Genomic DNA, 26,420 nt, shown 5'->3' with positions numbered 1-26,420 from the left:
GAACAAGTTAAATCAGACCAGTAAGACAGTTTATCCAAAAACTGTACTGTTAATAAAAGAACAACCAGGTACAAATACTGTTCTTCTATTTCTTTATAATTATCTCCAGAGTCTTCTTACTGAGTTAAACACACCTGATACCAGATACAGTTGTTCAGTTTATTTGTTGTTTTTATTGGGTTTTTAATAGAACCCCAAGCCTTCCACATCCAAAGAAAAAAACTACAGTTCCAGGCTCACAATCAGATGACTTTTCACTAACATATGTTTTCATTGTTTCCATGTCTACAAGAGATGCTACAATCAGTCCTCAGTATTTTGAATCAGTCAATTTGACCAACTAAAGATTGGAGATATTTGAAAAAGAAAATGAGTCTGTTCCAAAAATGTTTTTCTTTTTGTTATTCCCTGGACAATAGAACACAACAAAAATATCTGTGTAGCAATTATATCACAGTATGCATTCTTAATGTATCTACAGATCATTCAAAGTATGCAGAAGTTAGTGCCTAGGTTATGTGTTTAAAAAGACTTATTCATGTCTCAGACATATACTAGTTATTGCAAATAAGGGAAACCATGGGACCTATGTTTCTTTGGGGCTGGCTTACTTCACTTAATATAATTTTTTTCCAAGTCTTTCCATTTCCTAACAAATGGGGCAATGTCATTCTTTCTGATGGAGGCAGAAACGGTCAGCTAAGTTGATGTTAGGCGAAATGAACCCCAAGATAAGGATTCAAATATTTTTTTCTTTCTTGCAATTGTTTCTGACATATTTATAAGATGATTTCTTTGTTGCTTTGTATATCCCTTCCACACGGTATAACCCCTGTTTTCACTGTACTTGATGTTGGTATAATTTATGGAGGGGAAGGGAAAAAACAAATTGTTTATAGAGATACAGGTGGACCCATTGCAACAATGAGATGTACAAGTGGTTATGTTGAAAAACGAACTTTACAACTTTGGCCAAGGACAGGAGGGTTTGAGGAGGGGGAGGGAGATGGGAAGGGATGGGAAGGGGAAACAAAGGAGGAGGCAACAATGCTTGATAAGAAATGTACTCATCATCTTGCCCATGTAATTGTAACCCCTCTGTATGGTATTTTCACATTAAAAGAAAAAGACCTATGCATCCTTGGATCTTGGTTATCCAAGAGATCCCGGAACCAGTCCCTCAGATGAGACTGCTGTATTGAGCTTTCCCGCAGGCATGTCTACCTGGCTCTCTCTCTCCCCTTACAGCACCAAACGTGTCTGATAGACCAAGGGCATAGGGTTAGGAACGTTACAATCTCAGCACTCTTGCAGGTGAGATCTTTGAGAGATTTCGTGTAGTGACAAATCAGAGCTGTGAGGCTGTCAGTCTCCATCCCATGGGAGCACCCTCCTCGTGGGCCGCATTTCTGGTGTTTCCGTTAGCATGTATACAACCTGGAGTAAAAAATGGTTTTACTTAGCATTTCAGCGGATAGTTGTGCTATATAAATGTGTGCTTTCTGGTCTTGATTTTTGTCAGCGTTTCTAAAAGAAATCAAAACACATCTACGTCAAACATAAATTAATATGTGTAAAGCAGATATAAGTAAATTCTATCCCCAAATTACTAAGCAATTACAAATCACTTGTTGCTGATTAATTATCTATATACAAGGTAGCAATTTAGAAATTCATGATAAATTGCTGCAATCTGTTGAAGTGTTGAAGGTGGTGATTTATGAAGTGTGATATAAATGAAATTTGCCATGGTGGAAAGAAAGTAAATTCTTTATTAACAGCCAATTATCATTCTCTCACTTCTGGATTCAGTGTGCCTTACCTCTACGTCAGCTCTTCTTTTGGGGACAATAATACTTACTAAGGTGGCATTTTTAGTTCCTTCCAATTAAGCTTTATTCACATTCCACATCAGTATTATCACGTTGCTAGTTACTGACAAATTCTGAACTTCATTTAAAGAAAAGGAATGAAAAATAAATTTTACATTTCTTTGCCCAGGAGTTCAGGACCCATTTATTGTGTTGTTTTCCTCAATGAATGGGGAAGCTTCTTCTTTGTTCAGTCATCTGTCATTACAGAGTGAGTGATCAGCAGACTTTATTCTGGACACAGAGAGTATTTTGTGAGTTTCTACCCTCAACCTGTCTCAGTATTTTTCCTAATGTGCTACAAATATGTGTAGATCCTCCCAAGTTAATCAGTTGAGTGAAAGCTTTTGAACCCATCAATTTTAAGAGATATCATCTGGCAAAATGGTGCTTCTTAGAGCTAAAAAGTGAGTCCTATAGTTGGGCTCAAAGCCATTGCTAACAAAACACAAGACCCAAGTATATCTGTCTAGAAAAAGGAAATAACTTGGCTGTATCATCATATAGAAATTAATAGATGTCTGTGGCTTAAATATTTTTCTATTTATTTATTTATATTGTGAAAATACTGTACAGAGCTGGGTTACATTTACATGGGCAAGATAATGAGTACATTTCTTATCAAGCATTGTAGCCTCCTCCCTTCCCATTCTCCCCCCCACACACCGAATCTTCCTTTCTCCCTCCCCCCCACCTAAGTTGTAAAGGTCGTTTTTTGACATAACCACTCGTACATCTCATTTTTGCAATGGGTCCATCTGTATCCCTGTTTTAACGATTTGTCTTTTCCCTTCCCCTCCACAAATTATACCAACATCATATACAGTGAAAGCAGAGGTTATACCGTGGGGAAGGGACATATAAAGCAACAAAGAAATCATTTTATGAATATGTTAGAAACAATCGCATGAAAGAAAAAAACATTTCAATACATATCTTAGGGTTCATTTCCCTAACATCAACTTATCTGACCTTGTCTGCTTGACTCAGACATATACTAGTTACTGCAAATAAGGGAAACCATGGGGCCTATGTTTCTTTGGGCCTGGCTTACTTCACTTAATATTATCATGCAGAATATGGTATTCTAGCCTTTGGCAAGAGATCCTATCATGTCTAAGGTAGTGTACATGTGTTTGATGGGTATATTAAGAAGGAAAGAAACTTCTTAAAGTAGGAAATTTCAAATGGAGACAACTAAAGTAACAAAAAATACTATTTGTACCTAGCAGCCCGTTCAAATCTTTAACAATACATTTTGCAAACCTTTATCACTTATTTCCATATCTACTTCATGCACACCCACTTACAGTCCCAGTGCTCAGGAGCAAATCCCAGGAAATGTATTGTTTCTTCTTTAACTGTGAACTTCAAAGATATGGACATCGGTAGGAAGAGAGAGGAAAGGCAGCTGTGCAGTGAGGGGACTCGGATGCCCAAGAGGAGGGATTCAGGTACACTGGCCTGGAGGACAAGTTAGGGGCCCAGAAGTCAAAAAGGAACCCAAACAGCAGAGATAAAGGTAAAGAACTCATATCTGTCTCTCCAAGGCATTGAAAGTAAGAAGTAAAGGCTATGTGTGATAGATGTCAAGTCAGGTTAAGAACTTCCTGATGGAGGGTACGCTAAAGATAACAAAGGACTGTCATAGGAGCTGGTGTCATCAACTGACTGGCTTTCCAGGGTTAGAGGATCAGCACCATGCACCCTCATGGTGCTGAGAAAGGAGGAAGGAACTTAGGTATGAGTTGACGTCATGTGGCCCTTTCTACACCTAAGAGCATATGATGGTGTGTGGATTCTCAGATCAGCCTGTAAGCTTCTGTAAGAAATTGAAATCTAATCTTTTCTGAATATGAAAGCCAGGTAAGAGCCTCTATGGCTTTAGTATGGACAGAGAGGCCTGAATGGAAGTTTTAAGTAGGTTTCTTAGGATTAAATTAAGGATCTTATTTGTTTGCTTATTTATTTATTTATTTATTGTGAGTCCTGAGGCTTGAAATCAGGGCCTGGGCATTGACTCTGAGCTCCTTTTTGCTCAAGGCTAGGGTTCTACCAATTTGAGCCACTGCTCCACTTCCAGTTTTCTGGTGATTAACTGAAGGTAAGAGTCTCAGGGACTTTCCTGCTCTCAGCCTTATGAGTAGCAAGGATTACAAGTGTGAGCCACCAGCACTAGCTTTATGAATCGTATTTAAAGTCTGTCTGCCTCCTTTCTTCTGCATTCAAGTAGATGCTTAGCACTAGATGTCAAACTGCCATATTAATATTGCTTTGATTTGAATGTGGATCAGTTTGTTCTGACATCGGACCTGGGAATGATCTGATGATTTCCTTTTGGCCTGTCTAGAAGTTAGCTGGAATCTTGAGGACATCTTGGGCTGATCTAATCTCTTTATTACTGTAGGAGAAATAACTATGCCCACTTTTCCCTATCAGAATAACTTCACATGTCTTTCTTAGAAGTTGGAAAAAATTTATTTAAAAGGTAAAAAATTGTTGTTTCTCACTGTCTTAAGCCATCTAATCAAAGTTGCCACTTTATTCTAAAATTATGCTAAACAATAATGGCTTATTCAACCAAGCATCACATTATTATTATCATACAAACCCCAAGTGTGTCATGCCCAATCACTTTTGGAGCCGTTACCCTCTATCATTATCACAAATCACATAATATTCCCACACCTATGGACTCTCATGATTAACAAGACATCAGGGCCAAGGTTTGCAAACAGATTCAGAACCTCTCCTGTAATAGTTCAGAACTTCTCCTGTACTGCATCTCTCAGATGCCTAGATAACTCAGATCTCTGGGTTTCTAAAACATCAAAGCACAGAATGAGGGACAAGGCTGTCTTCTTTGGAAAGAATCATCAACCTGTATTTAGAGATATAGTTCCCCTAAAATGTCCTCAGGCTCTCCATAGAGCCCACAATATTTGGAGCTGAAACAATGCAGCATTGAGCACTGGTGCCTTTTGTTCACAAGAAAATTGGGAGATCTGAGTTAAGTGGATTTTTTTTCTCTCTGTATGTTCATGGGAGAAAATGTGGGTGTGGTTTGGAAGCAGGGGTACTGTGGGGCAGGAATGTTCAAACTGAGCAATTCCTCTTTGGTCTTCCTCCACAAAAATTTCTGCCTTTCTCCTCCCAGCATTTTTGAGATGTCAGATCCTCAAGATGAAAACATGGTGCTGTGGCCAAATATTTGACATTCCCACCACGCACATGGTAGAGAGCCAGGCAGAGCTGGACCCCAGACGTGGAGAGTGGGTAGAACACTGCTGCCTGAAATAATCCCTGGTGAGCAGCTCACGTGAACCTAGTATAGTGCATCCCTGGAGGTGAAGACAGGTCATCAGATGAAATGGACAGCAGGTTAGCAATTGTACCCAGGAGAGGGAAGAAGCTGCAAAGCATGCAAGGTTACATCAACATCTGGGGACTATGAAACTGTGTGGTGCCCCTGATCCCCACAGGAAAACACGATTGTGTTGCTTGGGTAAATTCCATGAGGCAGCTGGGAAATGAAGACTTCTGCTCATGGACAAATAGGAATTGCACCTGGTTCCTTTGATAAAGAGGGTTGCTAGTTTAGGGACTCTCCCAGGAAGGGTAGAGAACATGCAGTTAGGATGTTGGAGACCCCCAGCTTTTCCCAGAAGTTGAAGCAGCACTTGGCTTCAATCATAGGCCTCTACCCCATTACTTCAGGAAGGAAATACACTTCTTTGCGTTCATAGAAAGCAGAGTTGCATTAACTCTGTTCACATCTGGCCACTTTCCTTTAACATCTTATTCCTAACTGTTAATGTGGATAAACAGCATGATGAGGAATCCCAAGAGTAAAGCAGCAAGAAAGTCCAGACAAAGACATCTTTGCTCAGCTCTTTGGGGATCAAATAAGGGTTAACCTCATGGAAAAAGATACTTGATTCTTGGCCGTGCTCCATGTCCCCCTGCTCTGTTCTTCCCGGGCCTGAAGGCTCAAACCCCCAGCACAGATCACACATTTGGTACTGATGAAGGACCGCGTTACTCAAGAGCGATCTTTGTCTTCAGGCAGAAGTCAGTTCTTGATGCCTTTATGTTTAAACTCAGAGAAGTGCTTCCGAATTTGTGTTTCTGCTCTTGGGCTCCCCTGGGAACACCCAGTTCATCACCTAGTAATGAACCTGGGTAGAATGGGGTCAGCATGTACATGCCACACTCCCAACCACTCAAGCCTCAAAGCTGTGCACCGCAAAGTGTTTTCTGTGACTCCATTTCCCATTTCACTGATTCATGAAATAGTTTGCTGAACGTGTAGCTATATGCAGATTGAGAGTCCAGCACTGGCCACAAACATTACTGAAACAGACAGTAGTACTCACTTGTAGGTGAGCACTTCGATGCTTACTCCCTTCTCCGAGTTTCCCCTACCTTTGTCTGCCCTTCTTTTTCTTGTTTCTTTACATTATTTATTCCCACTCTACCAGTCAGACTCCTCAGGGCTTAGGGAAACTTGATGGGCAAATGTAAAATGTTTTTAAGTCTAAAAGAGTAGACCTAACCTACAACTACCATAGTCTGTCTTAATGCTGTGTTTTAATCCTTCTTCTACCTTACTCTGTGGCTCTACTCAAATAGATGTAGATTCTGATTTATTTATACCTTTCATTATCAATGCATATTTTCTAAAGAGAAAGTAGGCACACGGCTACCATTTGAGAGTTTCTCATCCTAAAATTAGCCTAACAGCAATCACAAAAATAGACTTACCGGCACAACTCACATCTTATCAGTCTCTGCAGGCGAGACAGGCTGAGATGGAGCAAGGGGGAGTTTGAGAACAGATAAGTCAGCTCCACACTGTATAAAGGATTGTATATGGAGAATAGCTACAAGAGAAAAAAAAAAAAAAAGAAACCAGGGCCACAGGGTCTGTCTTCTACAGTGTAGCTCGTGTGCTAGAGATATGAACTATGACTCAGGAAGATAAATTGACCTCTCGGTATAATTGCACAGAGTGCTCGAACTCAGCACAGACTGCGGTCATTAAAGACAGCTTCTCTCTTGTTTTATATGAACCTATATTCAAGTCATTGGTAAAGTCTGACAGTAGAATATAGTACTCTAATGATTTTCACAAGCTAGGGAACAAGTCAAATGTTAATGATCAGTTTTGTTACTTTCATTGGTAGAAAAGTTTTACAAATTCTTTCAATGCATCGCATTACTCCAGCTTTCTCCAAATAATGCAATATGCAACTTAATATTCCGAACAGATTTTTTTTGTTGGCAGACATCTGTATCCTTTCCTTTCCTCCTGCTGACTGAATGGATTTAGCTTTTCAAATTGTTTGGAATCCCACAGGCACTTATTTGAAATTTTATTTTTAAATCTTCCTCAAAGCAAAGAATAATTTCTCATGCACACGTGTGGAAATATTTGTTACTATAGACCTTTAGAGAATAAAAAATAAGCCAAATCATACCCAGTAGTGTTTGATTTTTTCTATTCCTTGTAACTATGTTTCTAGGTAAAAACATATAACAAGAAGGATTAGAATAGGATTAAAATGATCCTTTCTTTAAATAATTAAAGCAATTATATGGTTAACAACCTTTGTAAAGTTGCTATGTATGGTCACTGTGCTAAATATCGTTTATAAATTCTCTTTAGTTCTCATCAAGACCCTTTTACCTCTTGATGTTCTTTTGCTTGGTTGTAGGAAGCTTGTTGGATCCGCTGCAACTTTGAGACTGCATACCCCAGCTTTCTGTAGTGTGGCCTCCCTCTCTCCTGTCCACCTCCAGGGCCTCAGATACCCATGAGCTGTCTCAGTTGCACACTTGGGTGTCATCTGTTCCCCAAGCATGCAGAATTGTTTCTGAGATGCCCTTTGACACTGCCACTATAAAACATCTGGGAGTCATGTTCAGGACACACTGGTGGGTGGTTCTAGTGCCTGGGCTGCGAGGCTGCGAATCCCCCGAGTGTACATGGACTCAGGAAGAGAGAAGTGACTGATGACATTTATTTTAATCGTTATTCACTGGCTTTGTTGGTCACAAGAAGATATTATCATTGATGGCCTCAATCCAGGCAGAATCCCATCTCTTTTAAGTGTTTGGGTAGTTGTTTGCAGGAATGACACAGAAACTTTTATTATATTTGATCTACTTTCAAATAAATTTTATGAGGAATGAAAAAAGGCTGTATAGAGTAAATGTAAAATAGATTGCTTTGGCAGATATACAAAGATTTAATTTTCCCTTTAGAATGGCTGTCAGTTTCCCAGTGTAATAAATAGTCCATGTACAGTGTGAACCACAGAAAGGAAAAAGGTGAACTGACTGTATTCCAAGGAATAGTTGAATGCCTTCAGATTCACTTCTCTTAGGAGTCAACAGGGATAAAAAACTAAAGGGTTTTCTCAGTATTTAATTACTGTGCAAGAAAAATCACTCTCTGGATTATTGGCAGATACTAAACTTTTCAGGGAGTGGAGAACTCTCACCCTTGTTAAGCCATACCCACTTAATGGACCAACCAATCACTGGACGTCAAGAATGAACTTAATAATTACTGAAGGCCACAAGTTCCAGGCCCGATCACGCTTGCTGAGTCACCTGCTCTAGGATTTATAGAGTGCTTCTGTATCCACCTCCTGAAGTCTCTCAACAAATCACATAAACCAAGATGGGCAGAGATTAATTACTCTGTTTACAGATGTGCAAGATGCATTCTGAAACACAAAGTGATCTTCCCAAACTTCACACTGCTCTTGATCTGAAAGCCAGGTACATCTGATGACAACTGTGGTGTGTCCTTCACCTTGGAATTCTCATATTTCCCTGGAAGTTTCTGATGTTAGATGCATTGAGTCCTTCCAAACTCTCAGATTTGTTTCTTTTTTAAATTTAATTAGAATCTACAATGGAGCTCTCAGACCTCAAAGTGTAAAAAATAAATTGTTAAACCAAAATATGTCTGTTTAAAGTTGTGTTACTCTTGGTGGAGACAGTTAATCCATTAATAGTTAATTATTAGAGTGTGTGTTGCCAAAATTCATATTCTGTGGGAGTGTTGTATCTTATAGAGAACATTGCCAGGTATGGGCACTCAGAGTGTGACCTCTCAATATCATACTTTTCAAGCCATGTTATCTTTCTGTGCTTTTAAGTCAAGAGTCTGCTGCACAAAGGTCTGAGATAGTCCTTATTTATAACTAAGCTGATACAGCCAGTACCTTGATGTGGGCACAGTATGTTGACAGTCACATGAGACAGATTTGTGACAGTGTGAGCTGTTGTCTTCTTTTATTTTTAATAAGTTTTGTGTTGTGAAAATACTTTACAGAGGTGTTACAGTTATATGAGCAAGGTAGTGAGTACATTTCTTATCAAACATTGTTGCCTCCTCCTTTGTTTCTCCCCTACCATCCCACTACCCCCTCTACACACAAATTGTTTAAATAGGGATACAGGTTGATGAGTTGCAACAACGAGATGTACAAGACGCTATTTTGTATCTTCTTATTTGATTTCCTACTCCTAGAAGTGGAATGCAATAGAAGTCAAAATGATAAAACATATGAGCCATCCTCTACTGCCCTCAGTAGGTTGATCCTCTTTATTCTGGATAGGGACACATATGAAGATAAGCAGTATTTAATCTTTATTTGCATCTTAGCTTTATCGCCATTTGGATGTCACACCTCACACAGACCTGAGATCAGATTTGACTTGATCACTCATGCCCTGCGTAATGGATGCATTGTTAGTTTCCATTTCATTCAGTGGCACCTGCACATATTCCTCCACCATTTTACTCAGTCTTCTGGGATTCTACTCATATAGATTTCTCAGCTGTAACTTCTTGCTTTGTCTCCAGAGGCTTTAACCTCCTTCTGCCCTTTTGTTTATTCTACCTTATGCATTCCATCTTTTTTCCTTAAGCACTAGGAAGAACTTGTGCTCTCTGAGCTTGCACAGTTGTTTACAGTGCGCGTGTGCCTCAGTTTCTCTTGCCCATACTGTGCCTCATGTCTAATATTTGCAAACTGTTATTTGCCTTTCTGCTTAACGTCCCTAAATATAAAATAACTTTGAGGCACAACATGTAAGATATATCCTGATTCTGGCTTCGAGATGTGCTAACTCTCCCCCATTCCACCTAGGCTTCATTCTTAACATTTATATTTTGTGCAATTCTTTGAATGTGAAATGAATTTCTTCTTTTTGCTGATGCTACACATCCTCTCTCCAGTTCCTACATGCCTCTACCTGTTTAGTCTCCCAGAGGAACGTGCATTGTTTCTCTAGTCCTGCTCAGATGGCTTCTGGGCAGAGCATGCTTGTGGAATCCTCCATCTTTTCTAGCACTGTGTCCTGTTCCCTGTATACATGGTACTGCATTGTAGTATTTATCACAAACCTAGTGAGCATTTCAGTACATGGTAAATGTGTGCTAGTTTTGTGCAGATACTTTACTTTTTAAATAAGGGACTTGAGGTTCTACAAATTTGGGTATCCATGAAGGGTCTGGAACTAGTCTGCCTCAGATACTCAGGCCCAGCTATACATACCTTTCCATTTACTGTTCTCTTATGTGAAGTAAGCTGAGAATTGCTAACAGGCAGGATGCTGTATAAACAATGAACATTGTCACAGGATAGATGCCTAGTAAATATTATGTGAGTTAAAACTGGACTATCTAATAATGCAATTCAATAGTGAGCATTGTTTATTTTGTGCCGTTTTCTCGGCACAGAGCCAGTCAATTGATTATAACAGGTTAGCCTAGGTTTCTATTCAAATGCTACCTGTTGTGTTTACGCCAATAGTAAGCAAAGACAATCCTCAAGAAATGCCCTAATGCTGCTTGTTATGAGTTGGCACAGGCTTAATTTGCCTTTCTTTATTAAGATCATTGTGCTCTAGAAAGTTTGTATTTATTACTAATGTAATGGCAATGCAGAAGTCACTTCATAATTCTGGGGTTGGTTTTCCTGAGTCTTCCAGTTCTTAGAGGACAAGTAGAGTTCTTTTGGCAATATCGCAATCAAATATCTAGAGAATTAGAGATTTTTGTTTTTTGGCACCAAAGCTTGAACCCAGGGCCTAATGCTATCTGTTTGCTTACTCATACCTGGTGCTCTATGACTTAAGCCGTGCTTTCAGCCAAACTGTTTCAGAAGATAGTGTTCTGTGGATGCCAGGGTGGCTTTAACTGTGGTACTTTAGGTCTCAGAACTTCTGAGTAGCTAGGATTAAAGCTTGAGCCAGGATTACAAGCTTGAGTTTCTGAAATACAAAGATTACTGGCTAGAGATTTTTATACCATATTCAATTGAATTTAGGTAATTAAGCATAATATGTTTATAAATTCTTTTGGATCGTATATTAATATAAATTTAAACTTAATTATATAAAAATTTTCAGAACTCCACAGAAAGAAGACCAGTTAAAATAGTTGTGATAGACAGAGGGGGGTCTTCAAATAGGTGAAGAAAATAGCAGAGATAGTTTTCCAAACCAGAAATCATTTCTACCCTAAAATGCAATTAAATATTTTAAAATTGCTATTTAATTGTATAAAGACCTTCATTTTCAGAACTACAGTATCCCTGAATATAATAAAGAAAGAGATGCAATTATCGTAATTCATTAAATCACTTGCCTTGAGTGAGGGTGCATGGGGAAGTATATGGCAGAAAGTGTGTGGAAAAAATGGAGACTAAAGAGCTGTACTTAACTATTCAGCTTAATCAGATCTGTGGGATATAGGAAATGGGATGAATGTTTGCATTACTTATTTCGGATCTATGAGAACTCCTTGAGGGTAAGCTAATATTCATGTAAATTGTAGCATTCCCCAGCCTGGTGTGGTTCAGCTCTCTGTCAGTTGGGTGATTACCAAGGCAGAGGACCACTCAGACAGCCACTGCTGTGGGAGGACAGTGGAGGAGATTGTGGAATTGTTGGGGAAAGAGTGATGGTTTGGGAGAGCTGGTAAGGAAGCAGGGAGGCCAACCCCACATAAGCGAAGAACCCAGGGCTGTGCTAGGCCCCACGGCTCCTCGTCTTCCTCTCTTCAGTAGTGCTTATATTCTGCCAAGATATCCCTTCTCCGGGTTAGGAGAAAGGGATTGGCTCCCGTATTCCGTTCACCTCTACAAGTGACATGGGATCTCAGATTGGAACATCCAGTCCACTGCCTTTCCAACCACTTCCAGACACAGACATGGATTCCTCGGTGCTCATGAGCTTACATGGTGGCCCCAGAGGACAGCATTTGTTTTTTTTTTTCCCTAAAGTAACACATAAAACCAGCTCAGGAATAAGTAAGTAGTCGTCTTGAATTTTGTATGTGTTCTTCAAATGTGACATGTCACAGGTGGGACTCCATTCACCTCTGTCTTGCATGTGCACATTTTTGCTTTCTTTGTCATATGAATGTAGTACTCACGCAAATTTCTTAGGTCCCTGTGCTGCCAAAGTGAGCTACAATGGGCAGCAAGGTGCTGGCATAATTCCCGGTAGGACTGGACTCTTTGTCTCCTGTAGACTAACTTCCCCAGTGTACCCTGCAGCCCTCTGTGCACTCAGTGTTACTGTTCCACATTGATTTCTGGCTTCCGTTGTTGGTTTGTATCTGCATGTTCCAGTTACACTGGCAACACTGTGTCACCTCTAGCTGGATGAATAGCCTTCTGCTGCACACATTTATGGTGGAGGATGATAAAATGCACACTGCTGGTAGAAGGCTAGCTGTGGTGATCCATGTTCAAATTCAGAACTTGAGAAGTTAGTGTCATCCCTAAAGTAATCCTTAACACTAGCATTGATGGAATATTTGCTGTTTGTGTGAAGAATAATAAATGGGACACAGTCTACCCCAGATTTCTCATAAGAACTCCAAAGAGGATTGATTAATTTAAAAAAAAAGTCCTTATCGACATCATAGGCAGAATGGCTGTTGGCTTCTTACAGCATGATCTTTTTTTAGAATTTTCCTACATAAATAAAAAAATCTAAAAGAAATCTAAGATTCATAATGATAAGAAAAAAACAGCAATCTGCTATTCTGTGTTTCTTATTTTCCCACTTGTAAATTTGAACTTGTTTAGCTTCGCTTGGTATGCTGGAGGTCAAAAGTTAGAAGTTTCCCCTCATTTTTCATTCCTGTTTGTGTCATTTCTTTTATATCATCTCATTTGTTTGACTCAGGACGTGGAATTCCAGGCAAATAAATCATAATGATATGACTTTGAAAAAGAAGTTCTTGTACTGAAGTACTTTGAATGCCTATGATATGAGAGGTACCTATTATGTGATTAATATAGTTTTGCTTGCTAAGTTGTTTTTCTTCTATTTTGAAAGCAGAATTTATTACCAATGAACTAAGGTGTGTTTGATTCAGATATGTGATGATCCAAACATTGCATGGATTTGGTATTTCTTCCATCAATGATTTTGACTGTTGTTACTCCTCACAGCATTGAAAGTTGGTTTTCTTTTTCTAAAGCTACAATTACTTACATGTGTATGAAGAAGGCTTCAGAGTATCGAGTATAGCAAGCAGGTTGAAACCCAATGAACAAAGAGGGGTGTGAGTGAGCTCTACTCCTGTATTATAACTTTTCAACAGACACTGCTCTTCTTGCTAGGAAGTACCTGGCTGTCCATTTAATGTTGGAAGCTTTCCTGCTCTGTGCTGCAGTGGCCTCTATACCATTCACCTTCTCTTCAGTTTTCGCCTGCTCTATCTGCCACGTTATCTTATATCCTAGAGACACCATCTCACTGTGTCCTTACTTCAAATCTTACCCAGTTCAGCTATACATAAAAATCTCTTCAGTTCATCTATACATAAAAATAAACCTGACAAGCTTGGCCAGGTTCTGGGTGTTTCTGGGGTGGATACCTATGGTAAAGTCACATGACATTCCCCTCAGCCTGAAATCTCTCAGTTCATCTCTTTAATGGACTTTCTCCCCAGATCCAGCCCTTTGCACTGGCTGCTGCTTTGTTTCAGTTGTATGAGCACACTTCTATTTGCTCATGCACCAGTCAGAAGCTTACACATCCATTGACGGCTTGGTTGCCATAGGAAATGTTCCTTCACCCATCTCTCCATCTCTAACTCCATGACAGAGGTGTGTAAGCAGTCCTGCAAGGTCACAACGTGTCTTCTTCTGGACATCCTTGTTACCCACGACTGGGTCTTTTATATTTATGGTGTCAAGGAGGAGAGAGAAAGCTTCTTCTACGACCTTCAAGTTCTTGGTTGGGAATCCTGTAATAAAAGGCAGACGATAAGAGAAACACAAACAGTAGTGTACTGCCATGTCTAACTCATTGTATATGCAGGAGATACCCAGAGATGACTAAACTCAAAAGATGACTAAAAGTTCAATTTTCCATACCATCGTTAGCTAGATTCAATGCTATCTTCAGCTGAATTGAGAGGCAAGATAGGAAGGTGACCAAGAAAAACAGGTTCACAAAGGAAGGCTTGTTTCATAAATTTAAGATGATAAAGATGCATTTCTGAGACAGATGAGAGAAAGAGAGAGAGCGGTCTTACTGTTTTCCTTTACAAATTCTCATTGAGAAGAACAAAGCCGGCTCTGTTTTTCAGAGCTCCTCCTGTGTTGCGATTTCATACATCATTGAGCTCAAAATCATTCTTACGTGAAAGGAGTATATTTGAGGGTTCCATAGTGTGTCCTGCTGTAGAGGTGGGACCACTCTACAGTTCAGCAGAAATAAGAAGGTGAAAAAATCTACCATAAAGCTCACTCACTATGAGTATTTGCACATGCGTTATCTGTACATCTGTCTGCATGAGTTTCTTGGGACTTCTGTAGGGAAATGCCATACATTTGTGGCTAAGATAACAGAAATTTATTTCTTTCCAAAAATCTAAAATAATTGTTACAGGACTAATATGAAGGTGCCAGACAGGTCCTGCTTCCTCCCCAGATTCTAGAGAAGCATCTTGTCTTTGCATCTTCTGGCATCTATTGGGGTGACTTCTAGCTTCCCTAGACTTGTGTCTGGATCACTTCTCTCTGCCTCGAAGGTCACATTGCTCCTCCGCCATGTCACAGCTCCCCTGACATCCATCACGAGGAAGATGTATCATAGATTTACATGACAGATTGCAGATCTTGACTGGAAAAATCTCTGTTTCTCAAAGTTCTTAATTTAATCTCATCTGCAAAAATCCTTTCTTCTCCCATTATTCATTGGACACAAGGTTTATACCTTTGGGGGAAGGGCTTGCCCTCAGGGTCATGCAAATTGAAGTTTCTAGACTTCACTCAAAGCCACAAAGCAGTTTTAATAGTTGTGGGCAATTAATGTACTTCAAAATCAAATTCTGCCCCAGGAAGTTGGGTGAATGTGCATAATGGTCATTCCTGGCTCATTATACAACAAGGGAACTAATGAAAATAGATAGAATAGGAGGTTGCCTCATGTCCATTCGGATTTAATATAAAATTATAGCCTAAAGTTCACTTTTTCAACCACACCATGTTAAACATTACAGACAGCAAAAGGCCATACTCTTACTCTCACCCTTGAAACACTTTGGGCCTTTTCAAATTTTTTATTGCTTTAGAGCTTTTTTTCCTCACAAGTGTTTCAGTAATTATAATAATAATGTTTCAGTGCTCCATCTGGTGTATAAATAAATATATTTTCCCATAGCAGAAAAAAGTTTGGAGAGATAAATGTCATATAACACCATTGCTGTTTAATGATAAATTATTTGGGGTAAAAAATTTAAGTATTCATAACATGATGGAATTGTTAAGTATTAACTGGAAATGAATATATCAATAATGTTCATTAAATTCTCACTTGATGCTTAGATATTGTTGTACAACCATGTTTTTCATGAACAGAAGTATATCATCTAGTTATTCCTTCATTTTTAACAATAAGAACAAAACATGACTGCCCAAAGGTAAAGCAGAAAACATATTCCAATCTTCATTTTTCTTAACGGAAGACAAAACTTTTGTAGAAATGATGCTGAATAAGGATCATAAAAGAATTTTCTAAACATCCTGAGATTTACAAATTAGATCAATATGTTTTCCAGCTGAAAAGAAAGTCTATCTTTGTAGTTGTGGGATATATCTCAAGAAGCAAGCGGTTCTAACTTGAATAATGAGAAAATCCTTAGTGGTTCCATAAGCATAAAATAATTCCCTCATAAACATCCATAATTTGGATTTTATTAGCAATCTAGCAAATTTGGAGAGAACAATGTAACTTGGATTTGCCAAGGAGTGTTAATCGGGTATGATATATTGTTTGTTTTCATGAAGCTACTTTCAGAAGAATCAAAACATAGAAAAGATTCAAAGAGGAACTGAGAACAAAAACTCATACATTTACATCTATATTGGCTATTAAACTGAGAGTTCACATAGAATGTCTTCAATTTTATTTAGCCAACATATGCAATAATAATAAGACCCAAACCAATAGCCCTGGTATGAGTGACTTTGCATTGCAGAGAAATCTAACCCAGAGAATCACTAGTAGAATATTCCTCCTGAAAACATAAAAATATTTTATTAACATTAATAAAATAAAGTTCTAAGCCAAACAAAGGCTTGCAGAGTTTCTGCACCTTCATTTACATTCATGCTGTGTTCACTAACATCTCTTTCTACATCTGTTTCATGTTGCCTCAAGATAAAACCCCTGGTCCTTCATATTACTTTTTATATTCAGTCCCTTTTGAGCCCTTTAACTGTATCCCCAGATGAGATGTCATCATTTGGCTTGGACGCTCATTCTTATATTAGGGCCAGGCTGGTTTATCTTACTTTCCCCTACAGTGCTAGACTACAACTGCCTGTAGTCAACAGGTCTGTGCAAAAATATGTTAGTAAAAGCCACACTGCAAGATTATCCTGGGCAGAATGTTCCCAGGTAGGCCTCATTGTGCCAAGTTGTTTATCTTTACGATACACATCAGATGTTGCTTCTTGTTGTTATGTGTGTGTGTGTGTGTGTGTGTGTGTGTGTGTGTATGTGAGTGTGTGTGTGAGTGCGCACACATGGGCTCATACCAGTTCTAAGGCTTGAACTCAAGCACATTCCCTGAGCTTCTTTTGATCAGTGCTAGTGCTCTACCCCCTGAGCCACAGCTCCACTTCCAGCTTTTTTGGTAGTTCAGTGGAGATGAGTCTCAAAGAATTTCCTGCTTGGTCTGGCTTTGAACCATTATCTTCAGATCTCAGCCCTTGAGTAAATGAGATTATAAGCATAAGCCATAGGCACCCAATTTTTCTTTTTTTTTAGTATGTTTATTTCCTTTTTTAAATAAGTTTTTTATTATGAAAATACTGTACAGAGGGGTTACAATCACATGAGCAAGGTAATGAGTACATTTCTTATCAAACATTGTTGCCTCCTCCTTTGATTTTCCTCTACCATCCCTTCCCTCCCATCTCTACAACTGTATGCCACTTTCTTGATTCAGCCTGCACTGTGGTAACCTGGACTCTCTGTTGGAAAACAGACATCAAGAACATGCCAGACGCATTTCTTTTGGTGGTACCCTCATTGCCTTTCCTTGTTATTTTACAAGTAACATTTTGTAAGCTCTCATGTCACTATTTCATAAAATGATCGATTTTAGCAAGCTCATCTCTGTTACTATTTACAAGTATCCATAATCAACTTACTCCTTTTCAGTACCTTTTTGAATATGCCAAATGGCATATTCAAATAACCCAATTTTCATTTGTGACATAGCCATTTTCTTTCCTGCAAGCAGCAGATTATGGATATTGTGATGTTTAATGGCATCATCTGTGTAACATAGGACATGATTAAATGTCGTGAAAGACTAAGGGATGGAGGGATTGGAGGTGTGGCTCAGATGGTAGGGTGCCTGTCCATGAGTGAAAGCATCACACACTGAGTTCGAGTGCAATCTCAGACAGAGGGAGAGGGAGAGGGAGATTGAGAGGGAGGGAGAGAGAAGGGGAGAGAGAGAGAGAGTGAGAGAAAGAGAGAGAGAGTGAGAGAGAGAGAGAGAGGGAGGGAGGGAGGGGGGGGGGGATGGTGGGAGAGAGAGAATATAGCCTTAGAAGTGTGAGTTTTCCAATGAATTGCATTTGGGAAATATTAAATTAGGCAAAATAGTCTTAGGGACTGGACCCACTCCGATGTCAATACTTTTATCCCATGCTTGATTGATTTTGAATTGGGTTACTTTCATACTAATACTTTTAGGAAATTAATGTATAAAAATAGTCATTCCTTTAGTAATTGGATTTTTCACTGAATTTAGTCCTACAAATTGGATTATTTGCCATTTTTAAGGCTTTCCTACTCAGAGCCATGAAAAAAATTTCTTTGAATCTGGGGAACCAGAATATTTCTTGGAAATTACAGCCAGGAGCAGATGCTGTTTCCAGCCTTCGCTTCAAGTATGACTTTCCCTAATAGCAGTGCTTTTGAAGTGCAATCGTTGTTTGATACCTCAGAGTTGGAGGACTTGAACCTTGATACTAGACAGTATCATGTTCTGTTCCTCTCCAGCCCATGCCTGTGTGGATGTCCATGCTGGCGGGGGGGGGGGCTTCGGAGCTCACCCTCCATCACTCTGATCTTCTGTCCCTAGGTCCAATCAAAGCAATTGAAATAACTTCTCAGGGGCATTTGCTTCCTCAGAACACTGACGAATCAGTCCTGTTTCCTGGGTCCCTGGCACTCCACAGGTGCTTCAGAGTTTTGATGAATGGTTTATGCTTTAGTTCTGTTATTTAAGAATCACAGACACCATTGCATAACAACGTGTTAAGCATTCAGAATCTCTTCATGAAGTAAAGTTTATGGTCACATTACCTGACCTTCCTGCTTTATTGTGGAGCATGCAGTAACAGGTCCATTTCAGACTCCACTACCAAAGAACTGAACATGGCCCTATTTGTATGGCCTTGATTTATGTACAACAGTATGTTTTCAGAAGTAGACAACTGAAACAGCACCCATACATAATCTAGATACTGTTGTTTAATGGCTTCTCCCTTGAGGAAGCAGTCATTGGTTTATTTGTGTTGTTATGTAGTATAGGGTGGGCTTGCTCTACCCCTGCCAGGTACCGGCTTCATACACCCCTTCCCCATGGAGGACCCTGGAAGGGCATCTTGGAACCATTTACCGCCATCCTGGCTGGATGTGTTTGTTTGACATGTAATTGCACCATGTAGCCCATCCCATCTGCCCCAGCAATTTGTTTCCTGTGGGGACAGATGGGCAGTGGTGGTGGTAGGCGGTGTGGGGGTGAGGGATGGAGAGGGGAAGTGATGTATGGGGAAACAAAGGAGGGGGCAACAATGTTTGATAAGAAATATGCTCACGGGCTGGGAAGGTGGCTCAGTGGTAGAGCGCTTGCCTTGCATGCCTGAGGCCCTGGGTTCAATTCCTCAGCACCACATAAGCAAAAAGAAAAAAGCCGGAAGTGGTGCTGTGGCTCAAGTGGTAGAGCACTAGCCTTGAGCTGAAGAGCTGAGGGACAGCACCCAGGCCAGGCCCAGAGTTCAGGCCCCATGACTGGACCCAAAAAAAACAAAAAAGAAAAGAAAAGAAATATGCTCACTATCTTGCCCATGTAAGGGTAACCCTCTGTATGATATTTTCACAATAATAATAATAATTAATAATAAACATTTTGGGGCTGGTGTTGCTTGATTGTTTTCCATGCTGGGGAAGCAACACCAGAATCTCACAGCTACACTCCAGCTCCCCATTGAAGTTTTCCATCCATAGTTAAGCACATTTGAGCTAAGGTTTATATGAGGTAAAGGAATTAGATTGTTGGGCTTCTGAAGGAAGAGTATTCCAGAAGTGCGATGAGCTGGTCCACAGATCCTACCTAGGCCGTGTCATGTGGAACAAATGTCTCCATTGTTCTATGAGCACCCCAAAGAATCCAAAGAGTGGGTTAATGCCACTTGGAAACGTGGTGGGACGCTCCATATGGCTTTGCCTTTATTCCAGAGGATCGAAGGAGCCCTTGATGGCCTAGGGGTTGAGTGATGGGAGCTTAACGCCTGTTCTGAAAGTAGAGCTCTGCTATGTCAAGAACAGTGTGTACTTTTCCATTTGTTGGATGTTTGCTCTCACAAAATCAACTCAGATTTCTCAGATCATACTCTGGTCATGCAGTTGTTGATGATAGGACTTTCATTGGATAAATCATATGCTGTTTAAAATCAATACTTGGGCTGTAAATGGGTCCAGAGATGTTAAAAATGAATACATTCCACGACAAGGAAATCAATGGCATTTATGATTACTATTTACTGAATGGCCACAGATCTGAACTTAGAGATGCTCATTTTTCCCCCTTTGGGTAGATACGATGCTGAATTATAAGAAAAAAGAAACAAATCAAGAAGAATAGATAACCAGGGAGGTACTTACCTTGTTAAATTAGGTAATAAGAGAACAGTCACAGATCCGAGTCAGGAAGTCTTAATCCTGATCTGACACTTGATATCTTTAGGCCTTTGGAAAATCATTTAGCCTATACCATTATAATAATGATATCACATAAAATTAGATAAATGTATTAAAAACATTTAGCATTGTGACTAATACACCATAAGTTAATAAGATACTTGCACTATTTTGCATTAGACTTGGAAACTGATTTGTCCTAGAGTAGTGACCATAATATGTATGCTGTTGTCAATGCAAAACTACTTTCATGTTTCATTGTTTATACTGGTCTGAATTATGCCATCTTTCATTAAAACCTACCCAGAATGCTAGTGTGTAGGCTTACTTGGAAAGTGGAACTTTGCTGATATAAATATACCTTAATGAGTACAATCTTGTAGAGCATTGTTACGCTCTCCTTTGTTTTTTCTCCTACTACTGTAACCCTTCTGTTGCAGCATCTTTACAATAAATAAAATTTTAAAATAAATACACCTCAATAATAGGAAAATATGAGAAATAATTTAAAATAATTAATACTGTACTAATAGTTAGTATTATATTAGGATGCAACATAGTTTAATTGCTAGTGTCCTTATAAAAGCGACATTTGTGGAAAAAATAGATAGAGTGAGAAGGTCTTCTATTGATTGGGACAGAAAGAGAACCAATGTGTCTACCAGTCAGGGAATTCCAAGGATTGACAGGTGGGTTTATGAGAGAGAGGCACAGGAAAGACTCTCCTAGTTTTCAGAAGGAATTACTATGTATACCTTGATTCCAGTCATCAAGCTATACAAATGAATATCTAACATTAAACCCACCCAGTATATGCTATTCTGTCTCTAATATCAAAAAAGAGAAAAAGACAAAAGAACATAATCTTACATAATCTTCACTTACTCAGAGTAAGTTTAATTTGGTATTATATGAAAAAATTGCTTTTAATGTAAAGATTTTAATATTATATAATTTGGGGGGAATTTCTAAGGGTAAGGTACATCCTCTAATTTGGGGTTGATTTCAGTATGAAAAGACATCTTCATATCCTCTGATTTAGAAGTTGTCAGTAGAAAATAATTGGACTTGTCTCTATTTGACATGATCCAAAATGCAAGTATCCTGTTAATAAGCATGAAAAAATGGGCAGGTACATTTAGCATCCACTAAGAAGTGGAAATATTGTACGACTCCTTCCAAAGGAACTATTTTCTACTCTGTGATCTGAAATGCACACACAGTGAGTTTCAACTCAAGTGTCACATGTTGAGAAACTGACATGGGTGGCCATTACAAGTAATTAATGAAGACATCCAAATTCAAGGCTAACTTAAGTTGTCATGTTATTCACATTACATTCAATCACAGTTGCTCCTTCCAATTTCTTTGCATGTTCCTCGACTGGAGCAAGGACATGGCCTCATAGTCCCTGACAATTTCTTTGTAATCAGCAGGACAATGCAACAGTCTCCAGTGTGTCCCAGAAATACATGACAGAAGAATCTGAATGCAAACATATGAAAAAAAGCCCTCAGGTGGTTGTTAATTTTTGGTGCTGTGTAATTAAGCTTGTTTTCTAATGTTATCTTGTGCCAGTGTCTAATTAGTAGAGCCATCTGCTAATAGAGCAGTGGCCCATCTGCCTAGATAGTCTTCCCTTCACTTTTATGAAAAGTATCTGCCATTGCATGGTCCCTGTTGGATCAACTTCTCTTGCTGTGGAATGGGAGAGCATCTGATTTCCTCTTGGGATCACGTCTCCGTTTATCATGCCAGAAGCACTCTGGGTACCCCATGGGAACTGAGTGTTTCACAAAAGGATTGGAGGTTCCTTCCATCACCAGTGTTTCTGCCACCTGCGAAGGGATTTTCTGTTGCCCACTCTGATTTTTGTTAGGTCTGACTGTAGCACTCTCGTGGCTTGGAAACCATGATTCTGTACATCCAAGTGTATCACTGGATCCCGGGTGAACCTGTGTGTGGTAAATCCAAGCAGAAAATGAGTGCTGTTGTGCGATCAAATTTCACCTGCCGCCACAAAGACTGATGCAGATAACTCACACTGATTATGAAGTGACATCTGACAAGTGCCAGTATGTGCCACATGTGCCTGTTTTTCATAAGCAGGTCTTTATCTAGCAGCGTGTATGGTACTTGGTAGGTACTTAAAGTTTCTTTATGAAATGAGAAAGATAATGGGTGCCTGGGAATAATGCAGACCTCTGTATGTTCTGTGAGGGCACAGGCATTATTGCACAATCTTCAGAGAAAAAGAAAATGAGCCACAACAGAAGCCTTCTCTTCCAACATACAGATGCTTCATTGATTCTTTCTATATCCGAGTAACCCTAAAATTACTCCTGTATGTGCACTGTAGCTAAAAAAAATAAGAACACTAAATGTCAAATGGAATAGAGAATTAGTATTACTTTTCCCGCCTATCATATTGTGCAATAGAATAAAAACTAAAGATAAAAAAGTACAGATATTTTTAAAGTCTTCAGGAAATAAGGCTGAGTTGACATTTGTTTTGACAACCATAAAGATAGATTTAGATGGGTATAAATGTGTGTGTAATGAATTTGAAGACACATATAAAGATGGCTTCTCAAATCAATAGTGAGTTTTGTTCCAAAATAATGATATATATAATAATAACAGGTTTCACTGAGACTAGAAGGAGGTTTAACTAAAAGGTCTTTCATTGATTAGAATGGATGTCCTACTATAAAGGAAGTTAGAAGCAGATTAAAAGAAGCTAACCCCAAGCAAAAAGTGGATTACTTTAAGAAATAAGGGATTCAAGAAGAAAGTTTCGTTGTTATGTACATTTGTCTCCCATGAGACCAATTCTCCTCATTTCTGCCAAGTAATCTAGTGGACAAAGTCTAGTTCACGGAGCGAAAGAAAAACAGGATGTGATGAATCTGAAACTCAATTCTAATTCAATTCTGCGTTCCATTTATCGTTCAGCAGTGTCTAATAATGTGTCTCCACTTGGTATCTTACATTATAAGTACAGTTCCATTCTTCTATTAGTATAGAAAGTGAACCCACAGAAAAGCTATACAATCATGGTCTTTAATTAATTCTGGATTTGAATATTATTGGCACACTGGTGATACCATAATGAAAATGCCTCTGGAAAGGAACTTCTCTACTTTTAATAACTGTCTTGAGAAAAATCTATAAGATTTGTTCTATTTTCTACTGGTCTAATAAACTTGTGTGAACATTTGCTATGTTTTGGTATTCCAAATAAAGTAATGAAATATTTATGAAAACTCTCACATTCCTTTTTCTATTACTTTTCCCTTCCAGTCCCTGGTCAATATTTATCTTGAAAATGTGAAGGCCACTTGAGTAGTAGGCAGACTTATGAAGCTGTTTGCTTACCTTGCAGCACCAGGAGCTAAACAATTCTGATGGCATTTAATAAATATTCTCCTTCTTAATCCTGGGACAAACCCTGCTCCACATAGCTCTTACATTTACTGTAGAGGCTATTAATATTTAACTTTGTTATTGTTGTTGTTTGGTTTTTGTCCATCCTGAGGCTTAAACTCAGTGCCTGGGCAATGTCCCTGAACTTTTGTGCTCAGGGCTAGCACTCTACCACTTTGTGCCACAGAACCACTTCCATTTCCTGGTGGTTGATTGGAGCTCAGAGTTTCATGGATTTTCCTATGGTGGCTGGCTTCCAATCTTGATCCTTAGATCTCAACCTCTTGAGTATCTAGGACTACAGGCATGAACCACCTGTGCCTGGCAATATTTAACTTTTAATAGCATCACCATTCCAGAAAGAGCCATTTGAATGCCTCCTTAGCTAAAACTCTTCATTGTACAGTTTCTCTTATACAAGCAATAAGTCCCTTTCTGAAATATATATCTTTGTGTACATATAAAAATTTATATACACATATACACTTACACATATATATATGTATACATGTGTGCATGTGTGTGGATAGATTTAGATAGATAGACAGACAGACAGACTTTTGGGTGTATGTTTGTGTGTGTGTGGAGGCATGTATGTCTTTATTTAAATAAAAAATAGAATCCAGCCCTGCACAGTGGTTCACACCTGTTATCCTAGCTACTCAGGAGGCTGAGATCTGAGGATCATGGCTCAAAGCCAACCCAGGCAGAAAAATCCCTCTTATCTCCAAGTAACTACTCAAAAACCACAAGTGGTGCTGTGGTTTCAAGTGGTAGAGCACTAGCCTTGAGCAAAAGAGCTCAGGGATAGCATCTAGGCCCTGAGTTCAAGCCCCATGACTGACAAAAAAAAATTAAGAGAACTTTACAAACCAAATGTTAGAGATCAAATCAGTTTAACATAATCCAGTAATCTCATTTAGTACATCTACCAGTTGCTTACAAGATTTAGATGCAACATCCTGTGCAAGCTCCTGCCTCTTCTTTCTATCCTAGATAGAAGTCAGTGTCACTGCTTGTATCAGAGGCTGATGAGCTCTAATTTTACTGCTGCCACTCAGTTGATGAACAGGAGAATATTCTTGGAAGGACTATGAACTTCTCTTCTCATGTGTTGACACAGACAAAAGTCCCCACATCTGCACAAGGGAACACATATGTAGGGTTGTTTCTGTATTAAATTCAGGATGTCCATTGCTCTGAAATACATTTTAGGACTCACATTTAACAAAGTTAAATATTAATAGCCTCTACAGTAAATGTAAGATAAGTAAGATAAGGTATCTATAATGTAGCATATTATGACTTAATCTATGTTATGCAGTTTTCTTTGGTGATAGCTGAGAGATTTTTTTTGTTAGGCCTGATTTTACTGTTTGTCCAAGTGTAAGGGAATTTAGAAAAATTCTTATAAGTGTAAAAGAGTAGTTTCTATTTTAATGGCTTTTATTTTGACATTTTCCTACATGCCCAAAATGTCTGTAAGCATATGGCCACATCACCGACTCCTAGTTTCCCCCCTCTACAGTCCCCTGTTTTATGTTATGTTCCCTCTTCTTAACTCTAGAATCTGATTTTGGGATAAGCTGTGTTATGTGTCTTTGTAAGTCTGGTGTATGTTGGTTAACATGATTTCTAGTTACATCCATTTTCCTGAAAATAACATAATTTTATTCATGAATCATATTCTATTTGTGTCAGCAGACCGAATCTCGTATTGCATTTTTCTGTTGATGGAAACCTCGGCTGATTCCCTAGCTGGTTTGTTGTGGTTGTGCTGGTGTCTCTGTTGTAATGCTGACCAACATTTCTTCCAGCATATATCCAGGTGTGGTAGAGCAGGGTTTGGTTTTGGTAATTTGAGGACACTCCACACGGGTTTCCATAGTGGTGGCACTAATACATGCTCCCACCGATTGATGCCCTTCTCAAATTCCTTAGAAATTCCATTAACAGTAAGATAGAATATAATTGTAGTAGCTGATGAAGAAATGGAGAAACTATTTTATCCTACAAAATTCACGTACCCACTAATATCCAAAGGAATAGTAGAAAGTAACCACACGGTTTTTGGTGGAGTCTAAAGTAGGGGAACACGGGATTAGAGGGAGGAGGGGTGAGTGAATGCAGCCATTGCATCCGATGCACACTATGTAAAAAGCTAACTACGTAACTGTGGTCAGGGATGGGAGGGGGAGATGAGGAAAAGCCAAGGAAGGGGTGACAGTGACCAGGAAGCACTGTACTCATGGGAAAAAGGGAAGAAATAGTAGAGTAAAAGCAACTGCAATGCCCACAATATGCAAAACAATTTGTCTCAGTAAAGGCATGTTCTAGAAATTTCTGTCCCTGTGAAACAAGTACTACCTGATGAATCCCACATTCTTTTTTTGGTGAATGGAAGTATGAAAATACAGATATAAAATTGAATTTTGAAAGCCGGAGAAATGATGCTTAAAAGCCATAGTTCTAAATATTTTGGGATAATAACAGAAGATTTCTGGTTTCAGGGAAAATTGTTTTCTTTGCATGACCTATGTATTTTTCTGCTGTCCTCTGTATACACATCTTACTTATTAGGATATACATAGTCATCCTCACTTGGTTATCTGTTATTGATGAATGTGCATT

The 26,420-nt window shown here is 39.0% G+C and overlaps 1 protein-coding gene across 1 annotated transcript in view; it reads left to right on the top strand.

Annotated features, from left to right (window-relative positions):
* Sema5a (sema domain, seven thrombospondin repeats (type 1 and type 1-like), transmembrane domain (TM) and short cytoplasmic domain, (semaphorin) 5A) overlaps window positions 1-26,420 on the top strand; it is a 242,964-nt gene that overhangs the window by 86,958 nt on the left and 129,586 nt on the right. The gene's annotated exons all lie outside the window — the stretch shown is intronic.

The sequence above is a fragment of the Dipodomys ordii genome, unplaced genomic scaffold (genome assembly GCF_000151885.1).
Source record: "Dipodomys ordii isolate 6190 unplaced genomic scaffold, Dord_2.0 Scaffold21, whole genome shotgun sequence".
In the NCBI taxonomy this organism is placed as follows: domain Eukaryota; kingdom Metazoa; phylum Chordata; class Mammalia; order Rodentia; family Heteromyidae; genus Dipodomys; species Dipodomys ordii.
The sequence above is the reverse complement of the archived record's forward strand: the minus strand, read 5'-3'. Positions and strand labels throughout refer to the sequence as shown.